Source organism: Rhinolophus sinicus, linkage group LG04 (genome assembly GCF_036562045.2).
Source record: "Rhinolophus sinicus isolate RSC01 linkage group LG04, ASM3656204v1, whole genome shotgun sequence".
NCBI lineage: Eukaryota > Metazoa > Chordata > Mammalia > Chiroptera > Rhinolophidae > Rhinolophus > Rhinolophus sinicus.
This window is the reverse complement of record NC_133754.1, coordinates 122,613,921-122,620,757: the sequence shown is the minus strand read 5'-3', so window position 1 is coordinate 122,620,757 and position 6,837 is coordinate 122,613,921. Positions and strand designations below refer to the sequence as shown.

The 6,837-nt window shown below is 37.4% G+C and overlaps 1 long non-coding RNA gene across 2 annotated transcripts in view; it reads right to left on the bottom strand.

Annotated features, from left to right (window-relative positions):
• Nucleotides 1-631: 631 nt before the first annotated feature.
• The window catches only part of LOC109458618 (uncharacterized), a 30,171-nt gene continuing 23,965 nt past the window's right edge, over nt 632-6,837 (bottom strand). The window contains exons 5-6 of one of the 2 annotated variants that reach the window (XR_012495689.1): nt 3,986-5,046; nt 645-1,401 (exon numbers count right to left, since the gene is read on the bottom strand). This is a non-coding gene — a long non-coding RNA (uncharacterized LOC109458618). Of the gene's footprint in view, nt 5,047-6,837 lie in introns of both variants that reach the window. The other variant, XR_012495688.1, reaches the window with a different exon arrangement.

Here is a 6,837-nt window from a genome sequence, read left to right as displayed (position 1 = left end):
GACTACGTGAGAATTAGTGTATTGTTCTTGAGACAAATGTCCATTTATCTGAGCAAAGCCCTCAGTTTTGCTGGGTGAATGAGAAGGAAGTGGATTTTCTGTACGCAGCTACCCAAGTACCCGCCTAGGAATACTCAAGATTGGAGAAAGTGTTAGGGCTTGGTAAATATTTCAGCTTGCCTCAAGGCTGTGTTAGGCAAGCACCTCTTGTATTTTTAATATCATAAAGGAAATAGTGACTGGCAGGTAAACATTTTTCTCTGATTTAGAGAGAACGATGAAAATATTCTCTTGCGCTTCTAATCCTCTGGGATTTCTAAAGCAACCTAGGGATGAAATCCTGGTGCAAATACTGGCTGAGTTGCACACTGCGGTCACTGGAAGTGTGAAACCTCCATGTTCTTCCATGGCCAGGCCATGGCTTTTATCTCCGTATCCTTCATGCTGAAAACAGTGGCTGATAAACTATGGGTAGCCAAGGAGAGATGCTCTCATTGGAAATAAATGAATTTATCTACCCAATGTACCAAGCAACAATACAGGAGCATTCCCAGCTGTTCCCTAAATGTCTTCATTTCAACCCTCATTTCTCACATAGGACAGGGTTTCTTAAACATCAGTAGCATATGTCTCCTTTTAGGAAAAAAGAAAACACCAAGTGTTTATTTTAAATTATTTTTATCACATTACATAACACTAGGCATGCATTCCTTGTTCTTAGCATTTGTAATTCAACCTCAAAATAAATTTAGAAATACAAACAGCAAAACAGTATCATTTGAGGTAACATTTAGTGTCACAGACCTTTCTTTGCTTCTGCTGAAACCAAGGTGCCAAAGTTAAATTTACTACTAAAAATGTATTACTGAACTCCATGTTTCATTTATTGGCCACTTAATTCAGTTGACTCTAAATGGAACAGCAATCATCCCTATCATCATGATCATTTTAGGTACTTTTCTTTTTTAACAGTGGTGTTTCATCCAATCATCTATCGAAGGACACTTTGTTTCCATGTCTTGGCCACCATGAATACATTGCAATGAATTGTGGGGGCTGCATGTATCTTTACAGATAAATGTTTTCAAATTTTTCAGGCAGATACCCAGAAGAGGGATTGCTGGGTCATATGGTAATTCTATTCTTAATTTTTTGAGGAACCTCCACACTGCCTTCCATAGTGGCTGCACCAATTTACGTTGTATGAGGGTTCCTTTTTCTTCACAGCCTCTCCAACACTTGTTATTATTTGTCTTGTTGATAACAGCCATTCTAACAAGTGTGAGGTGGTATCTCGTGGTTTTGATTTGCATTTCCCTAATAGCTAGTGAAGTTGAGGATCTTTTCATGTATCTGTTGGTCATTTGTATGTCTTCTTGGGAGAAGTATCTGTTTAGGTATCTAGTGGGGAGGTAAAAAGGGTAAAGAATGTCAAATATATGGTGATGGAAGAAGACTGACTTTAGTAGTGAACACTCAAGATATAGATGATGAATTATAGAATTGTACACTTGAAACAATTTTACTAACCTATGTCACTCCAATAAATATAATAAAATTTTAAAAATGGTATTTTAACCACTAAAATACTATTTTGGTGGATCTATCAACTTAATGGTGTACCATAGACTTCACTACTATCAAAATATAATAAAAAGTTCTTTTACTGTGTATTTACTGATAACCTAATTGGTACGTATGATAGGAATTGTAACATTTTATGCTACAGCACTACTTCATTTGAGTTTATTATAGTTAACACTACTATGTGCTACACAATAAATTTTCTCATCACTTTTTCTCATTTGAAAATTCATCATTTAAAAAATCTCTTTATTCTTTTATTATTTGCCCTTGACAATAGTACGCAGTTTCTCCCTATGCATCATTCTCGTCATATCAAATCTAAGTCTCATTTTATTAAATAACTTAAGAAACTAAAGCCTTATTCTATGAAAAAAAATGTTTTCAATTGAGAATAACAGCGGCAAGAGAGAATTTTATCTTATTAACTGGTAAAAGAACAACATGAATATGTCTTTGTACCTAAGACCATTGTCATTTTGACATTAGAAATATAAATGTAACAACAGGGTTCCAATGCAATAATTGGTCATAAGATTGTTCTTTGTATGCTCAAAAAACTTTTTTAGAGAAGTTATATTTTCAGATCTCTCGGATGTTTAAGAACTTCACCACTTTTAATATATACTCTGGTTTGAGCAACTTTGGCTACTTTGTCTCCAGGTCTGCAGCTAGGATCCCATTACACCTAGGCCTAGACTAAGAATTAAATAATCTATATAAAATGTAATCATTCATTGCAATTTTTAAAAATTTGTATTTCAGTTACAGTTGACATACAATATTATATTAATTAAAGCTGTACAACATAGTGATTAGACATTTATATACCTTACAAAGTGATCACCCCAGTAATTCTAGTACCTTTATGACATACATAATTACAACATTATTGACTATTTCCCTTTGCTGTACTTTACATCCCCCTATTTTTATAACTGGCATTTGTACTTAATCCCATTCACCTATCCCCCTTACCCCTCTCTCATCTGGCAACCATCAGTTTGTGCTCTGTATCTATGAGTTTGCTTCTGTTTTGTTTATTTTGCTTTCTAGGTTCCACATATAAGAGAAATCATATGGTATTTGTCTTTCTCTATTTTACTTAGTATACTACTCTCTAGATCCATCCAAGTTGTTGCAAATGGTTTAAGATTTCATTCTTTTTTATGGCAGAGTAATACTCCATTGTATAAATGCACCACAATTTCTTTATCCAATCATCTACTGATGAGCTTTTTGGTTGTTTCCATGTCTTGGCGATTGTGAATAGTACTGCGGTAAATACAGGGGTGCATATATTGTTTTTAATTGTTTTGAATTTCTTGGGGATAAATACCCAGAAGTGGAATTCCTGGGTCATACGGTAGTTCTATTTTTAATTTTGGGGGGAACTTCTATACTGTTTTCCATAGTGACTGCATCAGTTTACCATCCCACCAATGGTGCATGAGGGCTCCCTTTTCTCCACATCCTCACCAACACTTGTCAGTTGATTTATTGATGATGATCATTCTGACAGGTGTGAGGTGATAGCTCATTGTGGTTTTAATCATTCATTCCATTATTGACCTATTTAAAATTCTTCAGTAACTCCACCTTACCTTAAACCTAAATTCCAAATTCTTTTCATGGCATATAAGACCATGATTTGGCTCCTCCTATCTTTTAAATCTCATCTTCGTTCATTCCTTTTTGAGGGACCTTCATACCACGCTTCTTCAGTGCATCTTGCTTTTTCATAACGTCATTCTCTGGCTCGTTCTGTTCTTTCTGTGTTAAATGTCCTCTCCCTTCTCAAATGTCCCCTTCCTACTCCACATCTCTGGAAAATTTTCCCTTCAAAATCTGTTTTGGATTGGCTTTCTCAGGGAAGTATTTCTGTAATCCCACCAGGCAGTTAGGCCACCTTGCGCTCCTATAGTAACCTGAACGTGTTTTCCCCGTTGCATGTATCAGACTGTATTTTATTCCCATTTGTGTCTTCCTACATACACAGGGGTTGGCCTGATCTATTCAAATTCAAATTGTTGACTCCTACTTTCCAGAGACAAGAACGTCCTTTTCTAATACCTGGTAAATTTTTTAAGGCCTGACTATTGTCAGCGCATGTTTTTCTTTCCAGTGAGTGAGAAGGGCTGCACTCGAGTACTAGATTCAGGAGAGCTGTGCAGGAAATGCATGCTCTCCCTTACGATTGCTAAGAGCTAACTAAATTCCATGCTGAAATAATTTTATTAAAATGGCATCTGGTTGGAGGCAATTTTATAGTTTATGTTCCCCCAGAAGTAGATCTAGAGGTGGACATTAGAATGTAAGTGGGAGGTGAGTCAGGGAAATAAAAAACATGAGATAGGGAAAGAGAAGAACGCTAATAAAGGGTTCATTATCAGTAGCTTACCAGGACAGGCAACTGTCGCTTAACCCCACAGAGGAATTCTGGGAAGCGGCACAAAACACAAGCATTCCGCCAGAGGAAGGAAGTACCGGTTTCTTCATACACTAACTCCATCACGGGCTGCTGGGGTGGAAGAAGGGTCAATTGCCCAGCATTTGCAGCCTGCTGTGTGCCTGCAATGGGGCTGAGGAGCCAGATAAAGTGCTGAGGGAGAGAGAAGTAGGTGCTGACACTAGAAGTCAGGCCGAGTGTGATGGAAATGGCAAGGCCTAGGGAATGTGGGAAGGGCAGCCATTGCAGCTGCTGTTACCAGAAGAAAAATAAAAAGGAGGCAAGTGCCAGCACCTCAAGATGGGCATGAAAGAACACGGGCTGGGCGTGCTCGACCTTTAGATACTGGCATTTGTGTTGGTTTCAACCACAACCAGAACAAAGTTACTTATATCGTCTCAGCAGCAGCAGCACCGAGTGCCCAAAATAAGTGGGACCACGGCGATTGCTCTGCTTAATAAGGGGGAGTGGAAGCCCCCAGGGAGAATCAGGGAGAGAGCCAGAAGCCTGGCTTCCTGGGTCCTGTGTGAAGGTTGAGGTTGAGGAGAAAAAAAATCCCTGCCACCCCCGTTTTCCTCTCCACCCTAAGCAGGGTAGCTGTGTAGAAAAGACAGGAGAAAAGAAATACGTAATGGGGGATATTTGTATAGGTTTTTTTTTTTTTTTTTAATGAGCCATGAGTATATGTACATACAATAAACTCCGTCTCCATCGATTCTTCACAATCTTTAGTAAAATCTACATGATTTAGCAATGCTTCGACATGAGTGGATTCTAGGGACGCTCCGAATGTTGCCGAGTTCTCTATCTCTCAGGGGCAGGCTGAGAAGACGATGGTGGGTATCCAGATTACGTCACCGTCCACAGCACTTTCTTATATAACGAAGTTCTCAAGCAAGTTACCTGCAGGCTAATTCAGTCTCGGATGCAGATTATACCCCACTCCCAGATTTATTTTTAAATTGGTACCAATGTTTTTCATGAGAGGTTTCACAGTCAATTTCCAACTTCTCCTAAAAAAACAAATCAGAAGTTATATACTGGGATAATCACCTAGTAACAAACAGTGCAGGTTGTTTAAACTGTCACAATCCCCACGACTTTTTATTGTTCTCCAAACACCATGCTTGCAGGGATTTTTTCCCTTTCCTAGCAAAAATGTGTCTATCAAAAATGGAAAAAGGGCAACTATCCCCAGAGTCCTGCATGATTCTAGAAAAAAAGGGAATGTATACTTCTCTGTGGAAATGAGGGACAATCCGATGTTTAAAACAAAAAGTGTTCGTTAAGCATGAGGTTTTAGAGTTCCTGGGGGTGACTGACCTTTGTGCTCAGAAAAGATTAGTCTGATGGTATTTTGGTTTTAAATATTACTGTTTGATTTATCCAAGTTACAAATTTAAAAGCCTCGTTTTCCTTAAGCTTCTCATTTCAGCTTACAAATTTAATTGTATTTATAATCTAGTAAATTTTACCAATTGCTTTTAAGGGAACGTAGAGGAATATTTAGTTCCATTTATAAACAGTTAATTAAAGCTCTTCAAACATTTTAAAATTCATTTATAAATTTAATGTATTTGATTTCCTTTAAGTACTTCAATTGTCTGACTTAAAACCTTCCTGAGTAATTAAATAAATCTCTTAAATCAAATAAATTAAATTTATAAATATACTGAATCAAGTTCTTTTTAAATATTCCAACACTGTAGATCAATTTAGTAATATTTCAACCTAAAACCACAAGTCTGAATCAATTACTCAATTTATGCATTTTAAATTGGAATTACGAGGCTGATCTGTTACTCTATCAGACAAAATTCTCTTTAAACAACCAGATTCTTTTTCAACACAAAAGCATCTTATGTTACTTTTGACTCTCTTAAATATTTCTATATTTGATTTAAAACTTTGGTTTAAAAAGATAATTACTACTTTTCCAGCTAATGAACACCACTGTTCATTCTGACAAGCCTACTCCCTGGACTGTTGTTAGAAATTCCTGAGCTCTATTTCTAATCGACGAGGAACTTCAAAGTAAAGTAGGTGGTCACATAACCAGCTTCCTAAGATTTCAAGTCACATTACTAATTTTCAAACCATCTTAGAGCCTTTCATGTCCCCTCAGATGGTTATACCACTTCAACCGGATATGTACTACTTCGGATCTTAAGATAAATATTTCCCCTTTTAAATTTAAAGACCTGTGTCCTACTGGCAGAATACCCATTCATTTCCGGTATTTCCTACCTCTGCCCCAATACTCTTAGGGGCATGAAAATGATACCCAAATGGTTCTGGACATTTCAGATACACTTCTGTCTATTTGGCCACGATGTCCAAGACAGTTCTCCTGACCGCGCTATGTGGAAACACTACATCAGGCCCCTTACGCATCTGTTACTGGTAGCAATTTGCTTTGGCTGACTGTGAGACACATTATACTACTGCGAGACTGGATAGCCAAAGGCTGTTAACCATAGCTCTCAGGTAAGCTGTAAAAGCATTCAAGGTAAAATGATGGAGGGAGGGATTGTTTATTCTTAACTTTTTAGGACACACCAACACTTTAAAGAATCTAACAAAAGTTATAGACCCTCTGCACAAACACACAAACCCTTTAGTTCATAATTTCCCGGATTTCATGTTTCCGTTGATATATTTCACCAGCACATGCCAAGGTAAAAACAAAAACCAACAGAAAACCCTGGGACTAGATGGCTCTTTACAGTCCTTTCCCAACATAATCTATCGAAGTGACTTATTAGAGAGGAGATATCAGAAATTTGGGTCAGAAGATTGGTTTT